This window comes from Bufo gargarizans, chromosome 8, assembly GCF_014858855.1.
Source record: "Bufo gargarizans isolate SCDJY-AF-19 chromosome 8, ASM1485885v1, whole genome shotgun sequence".
In the NCBI taxonomy this organism is placed as follows: domain Eukaryota; kingdom Metazoa; phylum Chordata; class Amphibia; order Anura; family Bufonidae; genus Bufo; species Bufo gargarizans.
The window spans coordinates 91423772-91446860 of NC_058087.1; the positions used below are offsets into that span (position 1 = coordinate 91423772).

General features: G+C 42.3%; 1 pseudogene; it reads right to left on the reverse strand.

Annotated features, from left to right (window-relative positions):
- Positions 1-1876: 1876 nt before the first annotated feature.
- Positions 1877-22398, reverse strand: LOC122945406 (annotated as a pseudogene).
- Between the last annotated feature and the right edge of the window lie 691 nt (positions 22399-23089).

Here is a 23089-nt window from a genome sequence, read left to right on the forward strand (position 1 = left end):
ATTATGCATTTCCTGCTGAGTTGTGCCAAGTTATGTGTAGACCTTATGCTCAACCATTTCAAAATTCCATCTAGTTGATGCTGCATCCATCTGTATTTCCTGAACATGTATTTCTAATTACTCTTTATTCTCCAATTTTAACATTAAATTATGATGCTGCCTATCCTGCAGGGTTAGGCGAACTTGGTGTAGACCTTTTACTATGGTGTTTACATTTACCTGCTTTTGTCTGCCCTGTTCCTGCAGAGTTTAGTTTAGCTATGTGTGGTCTTTAGATAACAGATTTTTCTGTTTTAATGGTAGTTTCAGTAGTTATCCTTAATTGTTTGGCCCTTTGATTTGTATAACTTCTACTGTTGCGTTACTATTTTACTGCTACTGTCTGGCCTAATGCTGCCAAGTAATGTGTCTGAAATATACTAAATTATTAAAATCTAACTGTGGAATTTTTTTTTTCAAGATCATGCAAAGGAGAACCAGCATGGACCACTTATTAGCCCTTGCAATATGACTAGTATTGAGTATTATTATTTTCATAAAATGGTGTTCATGTTTAATATTTGCGAATGTGCACTATTCATCGTATAGTGTCAAGAATTTGATTGGAATATAGATAGAATAAAAATGTTTTCGTTTAATACATTCATGCGGTTTTACGCTTCATTCACCAAAATAATTTATTTTGTTTTATTTTATTTTAAAAAATTTAATTTTGCTTTGATTGGGTTGTTGGCGTCCATGTTGTGGTTCTTACTTTAGCAAGGTGGGGACCGCATGTGGGATTCCATTTTCAAAAGGTTTTGTGCACTTAACATTGTACAAGACTGATTGATAAACCTAATGAAAGTTTTTTGTTTTATTTATTATTTTAATACAGACTTAGGTTCTAACATGGTGTTGTCGGTTGTCCTGGAAAGGATGCCTGGCTTCCGTGTTGACCTCTCTACATGGTTGGGTGTTACTGGCGTTATACTCATCCGTGTGGTAATCCGGTTTTGGTAATGGAGCGTTATTGCCACATGTATATATAGATATATACATTTAAATGTAATCTTACTTCTTGACAATATATAATGATTATTTTCACATGCTAGTGTAATATAATAATAGACTTTAATCTTTCAAAATTACCTGCTGACAGAATAATAATCTTGAAGCCATGTCACCATTTTGGGAGTGATTCTACTCATTGCATCACATGTTGATGTCTTTTTTGAGGAAGCTATGCTCCAACATGTCCAGTTTAACAAACGGACACTATATCAGAATCATGCTAGTTATTTCTTTGCTGACTCATCAATTTTTTTTTTTTTTTTCCAGACACATTTGATGTTTCAAATTTTTTAAAATAATTGAACTAATATAACTGAAGACAATTTTACTATGCAATATTGTATTATTGAGGTTGAAATTTGGATCACAGTATGGATAATTTGATACTTTTTTTAATTTAAAGATACTTTTTCAAAAGTATAAATTTATTTTTTGTTAAAATTTGGTTGATACTCTATATATATTTATTATACATTTTGAATGTAGATTTGTATTTTGTAATCTAAAGTTTTGTTCAATAATACATTTGAAAGGTAATAGTGTGTTCACACAAAGGTTAATTAATGTGCGTTAAACAATAATTTTCTATTATAAATTACGGTCTTTTTTTTTTTTCAAAGTAAAGAAAACTTTAATTTTGTGCTCTAAAGTTTTCAAAGCAGCCATTTACAATGAACCAAAATAAGTAAATTTCCTAACGGCAAATTACTACCTAAAATACTGGAGTGCGATAAACAAAATTCTCATTTTTACAAACATACAACATATTGTTTCATGTAAAACTGAATCTGCAAGAATGTCTCATCTGCTTAACCACGTCCGACTAGCCCAAATCTTTGTCCTCCTCCGCTGCCGCCCGCGCTGCAGGTTGTGAAATGCCAGCATTGCTGTAACCGTTGTCCTCCTGGAAGTCACCTCTCTTCCTGCTATCCACTGAAGCAAATTTGCTTGGCTGTGAACTAAAGGTTGGCATGCCATGGGCACTGAACGCCATCTCTTCAAGCCAAGCAGGTACTGTCACGAACTATGGATCCGATTGCTCCGGATCCCACAGCTGTGACCTAGTGGTCTTTGACGGAGTCTGCGCACACACAGAGACCTCACGTGACCGGGGTATATCTTAAAGGACAGGATGAGCTGGGCCTGGTATAGCCTTTATGACCTTTTATAGCCGGCATCACAGAGTAGTGATAATAAAAGTGTCCATCTATATCATAGGTGACCCAGGCTTCAGGCTTCAGGAAGATGAGAGTTCACTGTTTTTTTACATATGCCAGAAGCATATAAGACGGCTACCCAGAGGAATTATGTATGTATGCCGGCACAAGGTACCTCCTGGTGAGCATCGGTTAAAACTTTCACTAGTCCACGGACAATTTTTTGCTCGTCATCACCAATCTTATTAAAAAAATAAATGGCTTTTCCAGTGTTGCCGCAGCGTCCGGTTCGGCCGATCCTGTGAACATATTCGTCAACATCGCCAGGGATGTCAAAATTTATCACATGATGGACGTTCTCGATATCTAATCCTCTGGCAGCAACAGACGTGGCAACAATCACAGGACACTGTCCAGAGCGGAAGTCGCCCAGAGCTTTCTCCCGCTCTCTTTGCTCTCTGTCCCCGTGAATGCTTGTGCAGGGGATTTTTTCTTGACAAAGAAATGTTGCAATTAAATCCGCCATCTTTTTGGTTTCCACAAAAACCATTGTGCGCTCATGGCCTATGAGTTGTAAAAGTTCCAGCAGTTTAGCCTGTGACGAACTGCGACCGCCGCGGCCACAATACGTCACGAAACCGTAACAGATTCTAGGTCTTTGTTATAAAGGGTCCAAGAATCAAGGCAGGGAATTGAGAGTCCGCCTGCTGGGCAGGCTGTATCCCTGAGAGGAATGCCAGTCCTGAAATATGGTATGTGCCATATCTCGGGATGTCTCCGCTGTACACAAGTAACAAGCACACATTCACATTCCCCACAAAATATGGAGTCCAGGGATACCAAATATGACTATTATAACTGGTTTTCTGATGGGGTAACACCATAACTTTATCTGGGCATCTCCTAGAGTTATATTTGCCATATGTACATGTCCAGTGAATTCTGAGTGACACGATGATGTAATTTTTACGTCCGTAAGATGCATGGTCTCACTTAAAAAGGTAAAAATCATATCTCAGATTCATGTGTCAATCTAGGAACCTTGGTGCCGGCCTGTCTGAATCAAGCTATCTTACCAACCCCTTATGGCAGCAACACCAAATGTTTCCCCCCAGGTGTAGTCTTCACACCTAGCTGTGATATCTCTGCAGAAAGGAAGTTCTTTTGACAACCTAAGAAAACCAGCTGTAATTGCGTTATCTGCTGGGCATCTATTGACTGACTTGAACAAAAGGGCTATGTTGTTCTCTGGGTAAACAGAAGGAGACGCTCTGAGTAGGGATGAGCGAACTCGAACTGTATAGTTCGGGTTCGTACCGAATTTTGGGGTGTCCGTGACACGGACCCGAACCCGGACATTTTCGTAAAAGTCCGGGTTCGGGTTCGGTGTTCGTCGCTTTCTTCGCGCTTTTGTGACGCTTTCTTGGCGCTTTTTGAAAGGCTGCAAAGCAGCCAATCAACAAGCGTCATACTACTTGCCCCAAGAGGCCATCACAGCCATGCCTACTATTGGCATGGCTGTGATTGGCCAGAGCACCATGTGACCCAGCCTCTATTTAAGCTGGAGTCACATAGCGCCGCCCGTCACTCTGCTCTGATTAGCGTAGGGAGAGGTTGCGGCTGCGACAGTAGGGCGAGATTAGGCAGATTAACTCCTCCAAAGGACTTGATTAACTGATCGATCTGCAGCTGTGGATCATTGAGCTGCTGATCCTCAATTGCTCACTGTTTTTAGGCTGCACAGACCGTTTGTCAGTCTCATTTTTCTGGGGTGATCGGCGGCCATTTTGTGTCTTGTGGTGCGCCAGCACAAGCTGCGACCAAGTGCATTTAACCCTCAATGGTGTGGTTGTTTTTTGGCTAAAGCCTACATCAGGGTGAAGCTGTCACACCAAGTGCATTTAACCAGCAATAGTCTGTTCATTTTTTGGCCATATACAAAATCAGGGGCAAGCTGCGCCTGTCACCAAGTGCATTTAACCCTCAATGGTGTGGTTGTTTTTTGGCTAAAGCCTACATCAGGGTGAAGCTGTCACACCAAGTGCATTTAACCAGCAATAGTCTGTTCATTTTTTGGCCATATACAAAATCAGGGGCAAGCTGCGCCTGTCACCAAGTGCATTTAACCCTCAATGGTGTGGTTGTTTTTTGGCTAAAGCCTACATCAGGGTGAAGCTGTCACACCAAGTGCATTTAACCAGCAATAGTCTGTTCATTTTTTGGCCATATACAAAATCAGGGGCAAGCTGCGCCTGTCACCAAGTGCATTTAACCCTCAATGGTGTGGTTGTTTTTTGGCTAAAGCCTACATCAGGGTGAAGCTGTCACACCAAGTGCATTTAACCAGCAATAGTCTGTTCATTTTTTGGCCATATCCCAGTCTAATTCTGTCACTAAATCCATACCGGTCACCCAGCGCCTAAATACTAGGCCTCAAATTTATATCCAGCTAAATCTGTCCCTAGTGCTGTAGCTGGGCGAGTTATTTAGTGTCCGTTCAAGCACATTTCTTGTTCTGGGTTGAAATACAATTCCCAATTTAGCAATTTCATAATTTAGTGGTTCCTGCTATATCAGAGCTATTTGAAATCTATCCCAAAAAGGGTATATAATATTGAAGGTGCACATTGGGTCATTCAGAATAACTTCACACACACCCGCTACTGTGTATTTCCAAGTCTAATTCTGTCACTAAACCCATACCTGTCACCCAGCGCCTAAATACTAGGCCTCAAATTTAAATCCCTCTAAATCTCTCGTTACCCACCGCTGTACTGTTGTTGCTGGGCAAGATATTTAGTGTCCGTCAAAGCACATTTTTTGTTCTGGGTTGAAGTACAATTCCCAATTTAGCAATTTCATAATTTAGTGGTTCCTGCTATATCAGAGCTATTTGAAATCTATCCCAAAAAGGGTATATAATATTGAAGGTGCACATTGGGTCATTCAGAATAACTTCACACACACCCGCTACTGTGTATTTCCAAGTCTAATTCTGTCACTAAACCCATACCTGTCACCCAGCGCCTAAATACTAGGCCTCAAATTTAAATCCCTCTAAATCTCTCGTTACCCACCGCTGTACTGTTGTTGCTGGGCAAGATATTTAGTGTCCGTCAAAGCACATTTTTTGTTCTGGGTTGAAGTACAATTCCCAATTTAGCAATTTCATAATTTAGTGGTTTCTGCTATATCAGAGCTATTTGAAATCTATCCCTAAAAGGGTATATAATATTGAAGGTGCACATAGGGTCATTCAGAATAACTTCACACACACGCTTCTGTGCATTTCCAAGTCTAATTCTGTCACTAAATCCATACCGGTGACCCAGCGCCTAAATACTAGGCCTCAAATTTAAATTCCCTCTAAATCTCTCGTTACCCACCGCTGTACTGTTGTTGCTGGGCAAGATATTTAGTGTCCGTCAAAGCACATTTTTTGTTCTGGGTTGAAGTACAATTCCCAATTTAGCAATTTCATAATTTAGTGGTTCCTGCTATATCAGAGCTATTTGAAATCTATCCCAAAAAGGGTATATAATATTGAAGGTGCACATTGGGTCATTCAGAATAACTTCACACACACCCGCTACTGTGTATTTCCAAGTCTAATTCTGTCACTAAACCCATACCTGTCACCCAGCGCCTAAATACTAGGCCTCAAATTTAAATCCCTCTAAATCTCTCGTTACCGCTGTACTGTTGTAGCTGGGAAAGTTATTTAGTGCCCGTCAAAGCACATTTTTTGTTCTGGGTTGAAGTACAATTCCCAATTTAGCAATTTCATAATTTAGTGGTTCCTGCTATATTAGAGCTATTTGAAATCTATCCCAAAAAGGGTATATAATATTCAAGGTGCACATTGGGTCATTCAGAATAACTTCACACACACGCTTCTGTGCATTTCCAAGTCTAATTCTGTCACTAAATCCATACCGGTCACCCAGCGCCTAAATACTAGGCCTCAAATTTATATCCCGCTGAATTTGAATACAATACATTGGGCCAAATAATATATTTGTTGTTGTGGTGAACCATAACAATGAGAAAAACATCTAGTAAGGGACGCGGACGTGGACATGGTCGTGGTGGTGTTAGTGGACCCTCTGGTGCTGGGAGAGGACGTGGCCGTTCTGCCACATCCACACGTCCTAGTGTACCAACTACCTCAGGTCCCAGTAGCCGCCAGAATTTACAGCGATATATGGTGGGGCCCAATGCCGTTCTAAGGATGGTAAGGCCTGAGCAGGTACAGGCATTAGTCAATTGGGTGGCCGACAGTGGATCCAGCACGTTCACATTATCTCCCACCCAGTCTTCTGCAGAAAGCGCACAGATGGCGCCTGAAAACCAACCCCATCAGTCTGTCACATCACCCCCATGCATACCAGGGAAACTGTCTCAGCCTCAAGTTATGCAGCAGTCTCTTATGCTGTTTGAAGACTCCGCTGGCAGGGTTTCCCAAGGGCATCCACCTAGCCCTTCCCCAGCGGTGAAAGACATAGAATGCACTGACGCACAACCACTTATGTTTCCTGATGATGAGGACATGGGAATACCACCTCAGCATGTCTCTGATGATGACGAAACACAGGTGCCAACTGCTGCGTCTTTCTGCAGTGTGCAGACTGAACAGGAGGTCAGGGATCAAGACTGGGTGGAAGACGATGCAGGGGACGATGAGGTCCTAGACCCCACATGGAATGAAGGTCGTGCCACTGACTTTCACAGTTCGGAGGAAGAGGCAGTGGTGAGACCGAGCCAACAGCGTAGCAAAAGAGGGAGCAGTGGGCAAAAGCAGAACACCCGCCGCCAAGAGACTCCGCCTGCTACTGACCGCCGCCATCTGGGACCGAGCACCCCAAAGGCAGCTTCAAGGAGTTCCCTGGCATGGCACTTCTTCAAACAATGTGCTGACGACAAGACCCGAGTGGTTTGCACGCTGTGCCATCAGAGCCTGAAGCGAGGCATTAACGTTCTGAACCTGAGCACAACCTGCATGACCAGGCACCTGCATGCAAAGCATGAACTGCAGTGGAGTAAACACCTTAAAACCAAGGAAGTCACTCAGGCTCCCCCTGCTACCTCTTCTGCTGCTGCCGCCTCGGCCTATTCTGCTGCTGCCGCCTCGGCCTCTTCCTCCGCCTCTGGAGGAACGTTGGCACCTGCCGCCCAGCAAACAGGGGATGTACCACCAACACCACCACCACCACCTCCGTCACCAAGCGTCTCAACCATGTCACACGCCAGCGTTCAGCTCTCCATCTCACAAACATTTGATAGAAAGCGTAAATTCCCACCTAGCCACCCTCGATCCCTGGCCCTGAATGCCAGCATTTCTAAACTACTGGCCTATGAAATGCTGTCATTTAGGCTGGTGGACACAGACAGCTTCAAACAGCTCATGTCGCTTGCTGTCCCACAGTATGTTGTTCCCAGCCGGCACTACTTCTCCAAGAGAGCCGTGCCTTCCCTGCACAACCAAGTATCCGATAAAATCAAGTGTGCACTGCGCAACGCCATCTGTAGCAAGGTCCACCTAACCACAGATACGTGGACCAGTAAGCACGGCCAGGGACGCTATATCTCCCTAACTGCACACTGGGTAAATGTAGTGGCAGCTGGGCCCCAGGCGGAGAGCTGTTTGGCGCACGTCCTGCCGCCGCCAAGGATCGCAGGGCAACATTCTTTGCCTCCTGTTGCCACCTCCTCCTTCTCGGCTTCCTCCTCCTCTTCTTCCACCTGCTCATCCAGTCAGCCACACACCTTCACCACCAACTTCAGCACAGCCCGGGGTAAACGTCAGCAGGCCATTCTGAAACTCATATGTTTGGGGGACAGGCCCCACACCGCACAGGAGTTGTGGCGGGGTATTGAACAACAGACCGACGAGTGGTTGCTGCCGGTGAGCCTCAAGCCCGGCCTGGTGGTGTGTGATAATGGGCGAAATCTCGTTGCAGCTCTGGGACTAGCCAATTTGACGCACATCCCTTGCTTGGCGCATGTGCTGAATTTGGTGGTGCAGAAGTTCATTCACAACTACCCCGACATGTCAGAGCTGCTGCATAAAGTGCGGGCCGTCTGTTCGCGCTTCCGGCGTTCACATCCTGCCGCTGCTCGCCTGTCTGCGCTACAGCGTAACTTCGGCCTTCCCGCTCACCGCCTCATATGCGACGTGCCCACCAGGTGGAACTCCACCTTGCACATGCTGGACAGACTGTGCGAGCAGCAGCAGGCCATAGTGGAGTTTCAGCTGCAGCACGCACGGGTCAGTCGCACTACAGAACAGCACCACTTCACCACCAATGACTGGGCCTCCATGCGAGACCTGTGTGCCCTGTTGCGCTGTTTCGAGTACTCCACCAACATGGCCAGTGGCGATGACACCGTTATCAGCGTTACAATACCACTTCTATGTCTCCTTGAGAAAACACTTAGGGCGATGATGGAACAGGAGGTGGCCCAGGAGGAGGAGGAGGAGGAGGAGGAAGAGGGGTCATTTTTAGCACTTTCAGGCCAGTCTCTTCGAAGTGACTCAGAGGGAGGTTTTTGGCAACAGCAGAGGCCAGGTACAAATGTGGCCAGCCAGGGCCCACTACTGGAGGACGAGGAGGACGAGGATGAGGAGGAGGTGGAGGAGGATGAGGATGAAGCATGGTCACAGCGGGGTGGCACCCAACGCAGCTCGGGTCCATCACTGGTGCGTGGCTGGGGGGAAAGGCAGGACGATGACGATACGCCTCCCACAGAGGACAGCTTGTCCTTACCCCTGGGCAGCCTGGCACACATGAGCGACTACATGCTGCAGTGCCTGCGCAACGACAGCAGAGTTGCCCACATTTTAACCTGTGCGGACTACTGGGTTGCCACCCTGCTGGATCCACGCTACAAAGACAATGTGCCCACCTTACTTCCTGCACTGGAGCGTGATAGGAAGATGCGCGAGTACAAGCGCACGTTGGTAGACGCGCTACTGAGAGCATTCCCAAATGTCACAGGGGAACAAGTGGAAGCCCAAGGCCAAGGCAGAGGAGGAGCAAGAGGTCGCCAAGGCAGCTGTGTCACGGCCAGCTCCTCTGAGGGCAGGGTTAGCATGGCAGAGATGTGGAAAACTTTTGTCAACACGCCACAGCTAACTGCACCACCACCTGATACGCAACGTGTTAGCAGGAGGCAACATTTCACTAACATGGTGGAACAGTACGTGTGCACACCCCTCCACGTACTGACTGATGGTTCGGCCCCATTCAACTTCTGGGTCTCTAAATTGTCCACGTGGCCAGAGCTAGCCTTTTATGCCTTGGAGGTGCTGGCCTGCCCGGCAGCCAGCGTTTTGTCTGAACGTGTATTCAGCACGGCAGGGGGCGTCATTACAGACAAACGCAGCCGCCTGTCTACAGCCAATGTGGACAAGCTGACGTTCATAAAAATGAACCAGGCATGGATCCCACAGGACCTGTCCGTCCCTTGTCCAGATTAGACATTAACTACCTCCCCATAACCATATATTATTGGACTCCAGGGCACTTCCTCATTCAATCCTATTTTTATTTTCATTTTACCATTATATTGCGATGCTACCCAAAGTTGAATGAACCTCTCCTCTGCCTGTGTGCTAGGCCTAAATATATGCCAATGGACTGTTGCAGTGGTGGCTGACATGAAGCCTGATTCTCTGCTATGACATGCAGACTGATTCTCTGCTGACATGAAGCCAGATCGTCTGTTACGGGACCTCTCTGCTCTGCCTGTGTGCTAGGCCTAAATATATGCCAATGGACTGTTGCAGTGGTGGGTGACGTGAAGCCTCATTCTCTGCTATGACATGCAGACTGATTCTCTGCTGACATGAAGCCAGATTGTCTGTTACGGGACCTCTCTGCTCTGCCTGTGTGCTAGGCCTAAATATATGCCAATGGACTGTTGCAGTGGTGGGTGACGTGAAGCCTCATTCTCTGCTATGACATGCAGACTGATTCTCTGCTGTCATGAAGCCAGATTGTCTGTTACGGGACCTCTCTGCTCTGCCTGTGTGCTAGGCCTAAATATATGCCAATGGACTGTTGCAGTGGTGGGTGACGTGAAGCCTCATTCTCTGCTATGACATGCAGACTGATTCTCTGCTGACATGAAGCCAGATTGTCTGTTACGGGACCTCTCTGCTCTGCCTGTGTGCTAGGCCTAAATATATGCCAATGGACTGTTGCAGTGGTGGGTGACGTGAAGCCTCATTCTCTGCTATGACATGCAGACTGATTCTCTGCTGTCATGAAGCCAGATTGTCTGTTACGGGACCTCTCTGCTCTGCCTGTGTGCTAGGCCTAAATATATGCCAATGGACTGTTGCAGTGGTGGGTGACGTGAAGCCTCATTCTCTGCTATGACATGCAGACTAATTCTCTGCTGACATGAAGACAGATTCTCTGTTACGGGACCTCTCTCCTCTGCCTGTGTGTGTGCTGGGCCTAAATATATGCCAATGGACTGTTGCAGTGGTGGCTGACGTGAAGCCTCATTCTCTGCTATGACATGCAGACTGATTCTCTGCTGACATGAAGCCAGATTCTCTGTTACGGGACCTCTCTCCTCTGCCTGTGTGTGTGCTGGGCCTAAATATATGCCAATGGACTGTTGCAGTGGTGGCTGACGTGAAGCCTCATTCTCTGCTATGACATGCAGACTGATTCTCTGCTGACATGAAGCCAGATTCTCTGTTACGGGACCTCTCTCCTCTGCCTGTGTGTGTGCTGGGCCTAAATATATGCCAATGGACTGTTGCAGTGGTGGCTGACGTGAAGCCTCATTCTCTGCTATGACATGCAGACTGATTCTCTGCTGACATGAAGCCAGATTCTCTGTTACGGGACCTCTCTCCTCTGCCTGTGTGTGTGCTGGGCCTAAATATATGCCAATGGACTGTTGCAGTGGTGGCTGACGTGAAGCCTCATTCTCTGCTATGACATGCAGACTGATTCTCTGCTGACATGAAGCCAGATTCTCTGTTACGGGACCTCTCTCCTCTGCCTGTGTGCTAGGCCTAAATATATGCCAATGGACTGTTGCAGTGGTGGCTGACGTGAAGCCTCATTCTCTGCTATGACATGCAGACTAATTCTCTGCTGACATGAAGACAGATTCTCTGTTACGGGACCTCTCTCCTCTGCCTGGGTGCCGGGGCCTAAATATCTGAGAATGGACTGTTCCAGTGGTGGGTGACGGGAAGCCAGATTCTCTGCTATGGAACCTCTCTCCAATTGATTTTGGTTAATTTTTATTTATTTAATTTTTATTTTAATTAATTTCCCTATCCACATTTGTTTGCAGGGGATTTACCTACATGTTGCTGCCTTTTGCAGCCCTCTAGCCCTTTCCTGGGCTGTTTTACAGCCGTTTTAGTGCCGAAAAGTTCGGGTCCCCATTGACTTCAATGGGGTTCGGGTTCGGGACGAAGTTCGGATCGGGTTCGGATCCCGAACCCGAACATTTCCGGGATGTTCGGCCGAACTTCTCGAACCCGAACATCCAGGTGTTCGCTCAACTCTAGCTCTGAGTAATCAAATTGTAGGTTCTGGGGCCTAGGGAAATAATTCATTTTTAATAGACCTACTGATCAATAAGGGAGAGTAATATTGATAATATTGGGAGGACGGTTCAATATACTCGCGGATCATCCGTGACATAGCCCTCTTTCCATACTCTTCCACTTCAATTATCTGCTGTTCGACATCACTGCACGCGCCACTAACTGGTCCGACAACCACGAACAGATAATCTGGCTTCAAAATCTCTCTAGCAAGATTTTGTTTGGGCGTAGGGAACGTGGCACTGAACATTAAAGTTTACCTTTCTTCTCTTTTTGGCATTCCTTGACTTGACAACAATTTTCTTACATCTTCCATAAAACCCATACCCAGCATACGATCAGCTTCATACAGAACAAGGTATTTCACTTGGCTCAAGCCAATCTTCTCCTTGTTAATAACGTCCAGTAACCTCCCAGGTGTCGCACAAAGGATGTTGCAGCCTTGAAATATCTGGCGCAGTGAATTAGACGTTTGTGTTCCTCCATAGATTACAACTGGACGAACGACAGTTCCGTATGCAAATTTCCAAGCATCTAGGTAAATCTGATTGATCAGCTCTCTGGTAGGAGCAACAATTATGGCTTCTGGTTCCTGAAGATCTTTAAACTGACTCTGTCGGAATAGTTATGCTGTCTCCGATTGACAGTCTATGCCTTCTTATAATAATACCCCTCAATTATATTTAAAATCAATTTAGTACTTGATTTCTCTCAGCCGACAAATGTCCGATTAAACCCAAATCTAGTTTATCTTTTATCTATATAAATATATATATATTATCAACCATACTGGTCTAGAAGTGAATTCAGTTCCTTGGAGATAATACCGTGCTTTCACTAGTATATTTTCAATCTCCCTGTATTGGATTAGTTTTCAGGATGATGCTGCAGGTACAACCCAATCTTATTCCAAAACAGATACTATACACAAAGTATGGTTAATTGAATATATATATATAGATATGTATTATATTAATTAATTATCCTATAAAATATAGGTAAGGTTATACTATACCAAAATGTCAGCTAGCAGAAATCAGTTTCAATGGTTCTAAGATGGCTGCCTCCAATGACTGAAAAGGTGGTCAGGGCTGGATCTGGTCTTTTGATGATGTTCAGAGAGAGAGCTAGATAGCTCTAGAGATCGATCCTTTCTGTCAGCCCATACCATCTTTTTATCCTATCTTAGAAAGGGCTTGGCCAAGTTTTATCATTAACTAGTGACCTCACTTTATAATCAATATAACCTCCCTCTAGTATTTTACCCTAACACTAGATGGCAATAGTATTCCATACAAAAATCAAACCACTCACTTCTTTCTCTTATCTAATATACTAGCAATAAATGTTATCTAAGGTTTCAGACAAAACCTTGAGAAGATCTTGAATAGGCAATGGCTTTTTTACTTCGTCAACCACCTGGTTTATCCTTAAATCTTTTGACCAGACCTAATTAAATCAAGATAAACAGGGCTATCTCAATTCATTGTTCTTGGAAGCGACAGGGTTTGTTCATGATCACATGTGTCCACATTTCTCCATTCAAGAAAACCTCAAGGAAAGAAATAATTAATTTGTGTGTTACACTGAGAGAGATTCTAAAAATGGAATATGTACCTCGTTTCTACTCTTAATACTGAATATAGCTATAAGGACCATACTCTTATATATATATACTATATATTCAGCACACCTATTAAAATTGATAATATAAAATCAATCTACTCATACATTGATTCATATAAAACCACCAAGAAAGATTAGAGTCTTTCTATTCACTAAAAATCATCAGAACTCAAATACATTGTCTTATCTAGGCAATTACATTTCATTAGACCTTGGTACATCTCCTTCTCACAAAAACAGACTTAGGTAAACACTTTGGTACATATCGTAAACCTTAGGTTAGCAATTTCAGAGTTAGAAAAAATTCACTCTGCCTTTTAAAATAAGACAAAAATGGTTGTCCCTTAGGCTCATGTCCATGCTCTTATATAGGCCTTATAATTATGGACTTTATTCATACCCAATAGTTCTGACAACTCGCTGCAACCCCACTTTTCATCATACGAGCCAAGATGGGCAACGGTCTTTTTTTTTGATAAATGATTTATTGTACAATGTTATATTGGCCTTTTCAATAAAATATAATAATAATGAACTGTTATAATTTTTTGATCTAAATAGTTTATTTTATTAGGACAACATTGTATATGTAAGCGATGAATACACATGCTGTACTTGGGGGTTCAATCTGTTTTTTTATACTTTTATAATCGGTCTTCCACATCCCCATCTGTTAAAAAATGTTGTCTGCTGAAATATAATAACTTGACACTCTCTAGTACTGCTTAGTTATGCCAAACTTTGTGCAGTAATTAGAATACTACTTTAACTTACCTACTGCATGCTGATCTTGGCCTGATACTTCAGAATTCTGTGTAGTCATTATACTCCACCGTTAGCATTGACTTCTTCTATTGTCCTGATCATTGAGAGTTATGTATAGGCCGTATAATCCACTGTTAATATCTAGCTACTGTGGATTCTGCTGCTGTCTGTTCTGATCATGGCGATTTAGCATTCAGCCTTTTGAGAATACACATTACCCGCTGCAGCCTGTCCTGCTGAGTTAGGATGAGATTATACTCGACCGTTAATATCATTAATATCAATTTACAAATCAACCTACAATGTTAACTTTACCAACGGCTGCTGTCCAGATGACGCTGACTTGTATGCCTCAGAATATAACGTTAGCTATAACTGCTGCTGCTGTTCTGATCAAGTTGATTTGTTATGTATATACCTCATAATAAAACACTATAAATACCTGCTGCTCCTGCTGCTGTACATTTAAAGGTGACTTGTAGCCCTCAGAATACTATAGCTCTACCTGCTGCTGCTGCTGTCTTGATCAAGTTGATTTGTTATGTATATGCCTCATAATACAACACTACCTGCTGCTGCTGTCATGAAAAAACGTATTTATGTGTAGGCCTTATACTACACTATTAAGATGTACCTACTGCTGTTGTCTGTCCGAACCCTGCTGACTTTCAACGTGGACTAAAGGCTCCTTTACTGATAAGTCTGCAGTTAAAATTATACAAAAACATAACCTTATAGAAAAAAAAAGTATGGAATCAATATAACTTAAGAAAACTTTTTTAATAACAGAAATATTAGAATAAAATTAAGGGAACTTTTGCAGTTCTTCCTGCAGGCTTGCGAGCTCCTTCAGGTCCTCCCCATATTGGCATTCAAATTCCTGCAGCATTCTTTGGGATTTTTGAATGAGGGCTCTTAATTGCCTGATTTTCCCATGCCTCTTTTGCATTAGAGCAATTTTAGCAGAAATTTTCTTGATTACTGTTATGAAAACACAAGAGATAAATATATCAATTAACAATAAGTCATTTATTGAATTTTGTGTAGTATGTAGTTAAGTGCAGATAATTTGAGTGTCATTTTTAAAGTATACCATAATAAATGTAGTTATATATTAGATTATTTAGTGACATTTTAGTAGTTTTAAATTAAATTTGTTGTGTTATATAATATTAGTTTATGTAGATTAAAGAGTTATTGTGCATGTCTGTTGTTAGATATTACTGTGGTTTTTGTTGTCCCATTATTATTGTTACTTTTATGATCTTCATCACCTGCTATATAATTGTAGGGTGCAGTGTTTCATGACTTTCAAAATTGCTCCGTACTATTTTTGTGCCAAATATAAAATATTTGCCCTGGGGACAAAATGGCTCATTAACTGTGGTCTAATAGCTGATCTACTAGTCCAGAGCAGCTAGCCAATTATATAAAATAAGGCCTTTTCAGGTATTTGTCAAACACCTGCTGTCTAGATCTCTCCTATTGGACATATTTCAAAGACATAAGCATTGCTGCTACGTAGCTGAAGGGGGGGGGGGGGTAAGTAGGTGTCATGTGGAGGTGACAAATGCTAAAAAAGACTGTACGACAGCACCTGTTGCCTTAGAGGTGAAGCAGGGGACACCAGTGTTTTGTTCCCCTGCAAGAGCTGATATTGGCTGTTACAACTCTACAGCCAATTAAATAAATTAACATATGTGGTGGTGTTCAGGTGAATTATATGCTAAAAGTGGAACTAAATGTGGGGTGCATTTAGTCCTGTAACCACTTATTTAATAAAAAAAATGTGTGTAAATTCATTTTTTTTTTTTTTTTGTCAATTTGAAAGTTTTTTTCTAGAAGACAATTGTTGGCTCATTATGTAAAATTGCGGATTGATCTAATTGCTTAGCATATTCATTGAGGGGTGTAGTTTGCCTAATTGAATCACTTTGTTTTGTTTTCAACTCTAGGGTCACATAAGGGTATCTTCTCTTAACATGCGACATAGCTCCCAATTACCATTAATTTAAATCCTTTAGCCTAAAGCCATATTGTGCTCCTTGCAGTCTGAAGCCTGTTGTGCGACCAAAGTTAAGGGTTTTGTGCACAACTGTTTGTAAATATACATATTGTTTGTAATACGTTTAAGATTTTTTTATGATTTAAACACTACAATGTTTTCAAATAAAATAGTTCGTTATTTATAATTTGTTCAAATTATTTTAATTTTTTTAACATTTTAATAAATTACCGTTGGACAATTAAATCATTAACAGACTTTATAGGATACATTTGGATTAAATAGAGGGTGTGTGGTTTCTGAAATGGGGTTATTTATTTGTCGCTGACACTATGTAGGCCTCAAAAAGTGACTGCATAACCAAACTGTTATTGAATTATATTTCTGTTAATAAATTATATAAACATAATATATGCATATGGCGATTGTAAACGTATACATTTATTTAATCTCTATTAATCTATATTGTAGCATCAATTGAAATTTTTATTTTGATTATATAATTTTATTTCTAATATTTTTTTAGATTAGTTACTTCTTTAACAAAGATGCCATTAAAATTTTGACTAAATTTTACCACTGTCATTAAGTACAATGTGTAACGATAAGATAGAACTATGCCCGTGAACAGTAAACTCATTTTAAAGTTATTAGCACAAACATAGATACCGTTTAATATTTAAGAAAAATGTTTAATTAATTAGGGTTAATGTTTCTAAATATGTGATGTATACATAATTACAATGATGTGTGCACATATTTACCCTCCTGGTGCGGGGTGGTAACCAACGCCTCATCCTCTTCTTCAGGAGCTGGGGTGGCGATCTCCTCTTCAGCAGGAGCTGGGCCAGATGTTTTTGGCCCTTGAGAGGGTTCGGGCTCGTTAGACACCTCCACAACAATCCCCACATCAGGTGGGTTGGTGGCACCTCGAGGACTGTGGGAGGGGCCCGCCTGCTCATCCTCCTCTGTGGAGACCTCCACTACATCCAAATCCGCCGTGGTTAGACGGCGGCGGACCGTTGGCGCTGGAAGCCCTGAAATCACACAACATTTGGATTTAGGCTCAATTTAAACGTCCGTAATGTCTTTTTCATATCCACCCACACAAAAAAAAAAAGGACACCGGCAATGTGCGTGACGCATTTTGAAGACCGCACGTCAATGTCAATAATATCATATGACTATTCTTGGCCTCAATTGAGGACAATAATACAAGGATTATTAATAAATATCATCAGAAATACAGCAAAAAGTATTTGTTAGAAGGTGTAAATATTATATTTAATGTTCATGTTATAAGATCGGATTGTATTGCGATTGTGTGTGGGGTCTGATCAATCGGACATTGGCCAGCTGAGCTGATATGTACCTGTCTAAGGTACTTATTACAACAATGATGAATATCTAATCAGACATCATAAAAGACGAAGTTATATTTAGTGCAAAAATATATTCGTTCTTTTTTTTTTTTTAAAGCGGGTCCGCTTTTCTGGAGACGGGACGCACATCGTGTGGCCCCCTTAGAGATGAATGGGTCCTCAAGTCAGTTCAGAAAAATAAATTATGAAATTGAGCACTTGTGAATCGGGTCTTGGCTGTCATTCACGTAGCGGATGTCACGCACGGCATCTGCTCGTGTGAAACAGCCCTAATACAGATTGATGATTGCTGTTTATCTAGATATACACACACACACACATATATATTTACACAAGGATTATTAATAAATATCATCCAAAACACAGCAAAAAGTATTTGTTAGAAGGTGGAAATATTATATTTAATGTTCACGTTATAAGATCGGATTGTATTGCGATTGTATGTGGGTGGGGTCTGAGCAATCGGATATTGGCCAGCTGAGCTGATATGTACCTGTCTAGTGAAGCGACGGTACGATATGGGGTGCACCCTGGGTAACGCTAAATGAACCAGCAAATAATGGCAGGAAGAAATTTTTAATTTTTCTCCAGACCAATAAGACATGGAATCAGATTTATCATTAGCTCAAGTCAGAATAATGGAGTGAAAAAGTCGCAAGAAAATGAGCAAACGCTAAAACTGCGGACAAATTTGCGAGTTTCTCCTGCTCTGCACTATGCTCGCCAGTTTTATGAAAGTGGCCGTGTTTTCTTATGTAGATGAATCTCTAGACACATTTACTATTGGGACTATTTAAAAAGTTGCAAAAAAAAATAATGCGCTAGGTCACTCCAGTGAGGACCATGCTTATCTTATGAGAGTTTTTAATAGAACATGCGACTTTTTCGTAAGGACGTGCGACTTTCGTAAAGCTGCTTACTGACGGATAAACTGCTACCGTAAAAAGGGATGATCATAAATCTGAATTGGCTAAAACTGACTTTAGACATTTGTGAAAGTGGAGTGAGCTGTCGGAGTAATGATAAATCTGGCCCTATGTGTTTGTGTGTGGTATGCAGTGTGTGGTATGCAGTGTGTGGCAGGAAAATGTATATGCAATGTGCATGATATTTCTTTGCTGTCCATACATACATACATACATACTTCTTACAAAGTGCTGTGATGTCAAAACAATACTTATTACAACAATGATGATTATCTAATCAGACATGATTAAAAATAAAGTTATATTTAGTGCGTAGATATATGCGCATGACTGCGCATGCGCGAATATGTAAACATACTATTGCTTAATAATAACTATACTATACAGATATGGTGCGAACATGCATTCAAAATGTTATGACATGAAGTGTTGTACTTACGGTTAGCAGGAGTTCATCCTCTTCGTCATGGAATCTTGTGCCCACCATTTTCTCTTGTCAGGAGTTGAAGATTCACTCTTAAAATGGAGTTGACGTACTCGCGATAAACCACGCTTATGATGCGCGCGCACGTGCGCGCGCACAATCTCAACACACTGACTTAGGTGGTGTATGTAGCGAATAAACGAATAGAGAGAATAAGCGAATATATAGAATAGGCAAATTATCTAACAGGCAGCGGTTGGGCGAATATTTGAAAAATGCTATTGATTGACCCTGACGTACTCGCGATAAACCACGCCTATAATGCGCGCGCATGTGCGCGCGAACAATCTCATCACACTTCATATTTTAGGTGGTTATGTAGCGAATAAATGAATATAGCGAATAGGCGAATTATCTAACAGCCAGCTAATAGGCTAATTTTTGAAAAATGCTATTATCCCTAGTTAGTTAAAATATACCATCGGAACTGAGTTCTCACTAACGTACGGAAAACTTAGATCCGATGGTATATTTTGACAACACAGTGAAGTGACGGTTGTCGGGTTAGAGTGTTAAATGTATCGCATAATATGTATTATGCGATGCAAAAATTCGAATTATCGCATATGCGAAATAATAACGAATTTGAATATTCGCAAATATTTTACGAATATTCTTTCGAATATTCGCGAAATTTCGCGAATTCGAATATGGGACATGCTGCTCAACACTATTAAAAAGCTAATTAAGCTTCTTTTGCCTGACTGCACAGATCAAGACCTTATCATTTATCGGGCACACAGGATTGCCAAACCAAAGCACCTATCTGAGGACGTACCACGAGATGTGTTGGCCCGCCTGCATTTCTTTCAAGCAAAGGCGGACACTCTGGCTGCAGCGAGAAAATTGGACACTTTGCCTGACCCTTACCAATCAGTGAAACTTTTTGCAGATCTCTCTACAACTATGACGCACACTAGCTCCAATCACTCTTGTGTTGAGATCCCACTCTATTCCGTACCGGTGGGGTTACCCGGTAAAGTTGCAAGTTCAGAGGAATGGAGCCGTGGTGGTAATCCGCACAGGAGGAGGGTAAAGCCGTATTAGCTGATTGGAATATCACTTTAGCTGATGTCCATAACGAGAAGCATCAGCTACGCCGTGAGGAAGAGGGAGAATGGCACCAGGTAGAAAGAAGACGTCAGAAGAAATATCGGTGAAAGGTCCTGTTAACCACCTTGTAGTTTGTTGGAGCAGGGATGTGTTTCATCTTCTTGGATCCTCCTGGTGGTAGGCATGACTGTATTCCCCCACTGAAAATCACAAGGGGTTTTGCATCATAACCCTTGTGCTACTTCATTACTGCCCTTTTCGTTGGGTGGTCAGTTTTGGTTTACACTGTTACTGTTCTTCTATACTTGCTTTTGTTTTTTCTTCGAGCCGTGTCTGTATGTCACTATGCATTTGATTACAACGCATTGTGCTGTGGTGTGCTTTCCTCCACATCATCTAAGCGATCTCCATCTAGCTGTTTTTTACCTGACAAAATGGTGTTAACAATCAGATCTCTAAATGTAAGAGGCTTGAACAGCCCTTATAAGAGGCGGATGATGTGGAGGGAGGCACTCTTGATTAAATGTGATGTATTTTGTGCACAAGAGACGCATTTAGTGGAAGTTGATGTAGGGAGGTTAAAGCATCCTTCTTTCCCAACCTTGATTCACTCCCATGGTGTAGGTAAAAAGAGGGGGGGTACTCTTAGCAATACGAAACTCAGTGGCGCACACAGCAAAGAATACGGTAATTGACCCAGGGGGCGCTACATCATCTATGTATGTTCTATATATAATGCTGTCTACACTCTGGTAGGGGTGTACGCCCTGAATGTCCGCCCTTTGCGTTTTCTCAACAAACTTTTCAAGAAAATATGTTCCCTGAAAGAAGGCAGAGTAATTATCTGCAGTGATTTCAACATGGCTCCTGATCCAGCCCATGACTCCTCCTCAATCTCCAGGGCTTGCAATCCCTCCCTTATGCCGTCACTGCTTGCTAACTCCCTATTTGATGTATGGCATATTCATCATGCTTCAGAGAGGGATTTCTCTTATTATTCCCCTGCGCACCAGTCGTACTCCCGTATAGATCTGTTTCTAGTTGATAGAGCTTCGTTGATCACCTGGTCTGATCACGCCCTGGTGTCCTTAGAGATAAAGGAAGATTTTTCTGCCCCACCAAACCCGTTATGGAGGGCTAACGACTTCATATTAGCTAACACTAAAAACCAATCTGAAGTTTCTGCGGCATTACAAGAATACTTCAAATTTATTACTGCCTCTGTATCAGATCCTGCTATAGTATGGACAGTGTATAAGGCGTTTATTAGGGGTATCCTACTGAAGCTGAGCCATACGCATAAAAAGGTTAGGGAAAAATGCCAAAATGACCTTATTAAGCAGTTACAAACCGTAGAAGCCCAAAATAAGATCTCTCCATCATTGGAGCTTTCTGACAAACTGAGAGTCCTCAGATCCCAGCTTAGAGAAAGTTTCTTGCATTCATACGAGCTATGGCTCAAGAGAACTAAAGCTACATAGTACTCGCAAACTAATAGAGCAGGGAGGTTGCTAGCAAGCCGGGTTAAAGCAAGAGCCATAAAATCAAAGATTGCTTTTCTCTGGGACCCGTCTAAATCCTACAAATTGTATGATCTGAAAGCTATAGCCAACAGATTTAAGTCCTACTACTCTCAACTGTATAACTTGAAGGACAAAACTGGTTTCAACCCCGCCTCCCCTGGAGACATAGATGATTTTCTAGGATCCTTAACGTTGCCCTCTTAAGATAAAAGGCAAAGCGAATCCCTTTGTGCTCCTGTCACCCAGGCCGAACTACTTAAAGAGGACCTTCCACTTGTATAAACTATATGAACGGAGTATGCTGCCATATAGAGCGGCGCCCGAGGATCTCACTGCACTTACTATTATCCCTGGGCGCGGCTCTGTTCCCCCGTTATAGGCTTCGGTACCTTTGCTTCTTAAGTTATAGTAGGCGGGTCTTGCCTTGTCCTGTGGGCGTCTCCTTCTCCTAGGCTGCAGCGCTGGCCAATCGCAGCGCACTGCTCACAGCCTGGGAGAAAAAAAAGCTCCCAGGCTGTGAGCTGTGCGCTGCGATTTGCCAGTGCTGCAGCCTAGGAGAAGGAGACGCCCACAGGACAAGGGAAGACCCGCCTACTATAACTTAAGGAGCAAAGGTACCGGAGCCTATAACGGGAGAACGGAGTGGCGCCCAGGGATAATAGTAAGTGCAGTGAGATCCCCGGGCGCCGCTCTATATGGCAGCATACTCAGTTCACATAGCTTATACAAGTGAAAGGTCCTCTTTAAGGTGATAAAAGGTTTGCCGCATAATAAAAGTCCCGGCCCAGATGGGCTTCCAAATTCTTATTTTAAGACCTTCTCTGACCATTTGTTACCACATCTCCACGCATCGCTGTCTTGTGCCATGGAAACAGGTAAAATGCCCAAAGAAATGTTGGAAGCGGTTATCGTGACTCTACCCAAATCTGGTAAGGATCCCTCCACCCCTCAAAATTTCCACCCCATCTCCTTATTTAATTCAGATCTTAAAGGATAACTGTCACACTTAGACCCTTATTTTTAATTTTCGTATATGTAGTTACTAATAACATGATATTCCAGAATCAGTTACAATTAGACTGACTTACCCCATATTTAATAAGATTCAGCCCTTAGCAACCAGTCTGCATAAAACTGCAATTTCACTTGTCGGGTTGTAATAATTCAATTAAGAATTATTAATTATGGTCATAAAAATAATTAACCATAAAAATATTTTTTTTTATAAAATGTGTCATAAATTCTTAAAATTATGACCTGGTGAATTGTAGACAACCTAATTGATACAATTCACATCTGAGTCCGACTATTTCCTCAGATAAATAAGTTCTTTTTGACGTGAGATGACGTTAATGATAAAACATGTAGTTCTGCATTATACAATAATACACAGGTTTATAAAAGTATGCAGATTTATTGGTTACAAGATTATAAACATATATAAGTAAATAAACACAATGATACATGCAAATGAATATATATAGCGTTAATATAAAGCATTACAAGCTTAACAATACATGTGAGTGGAAATA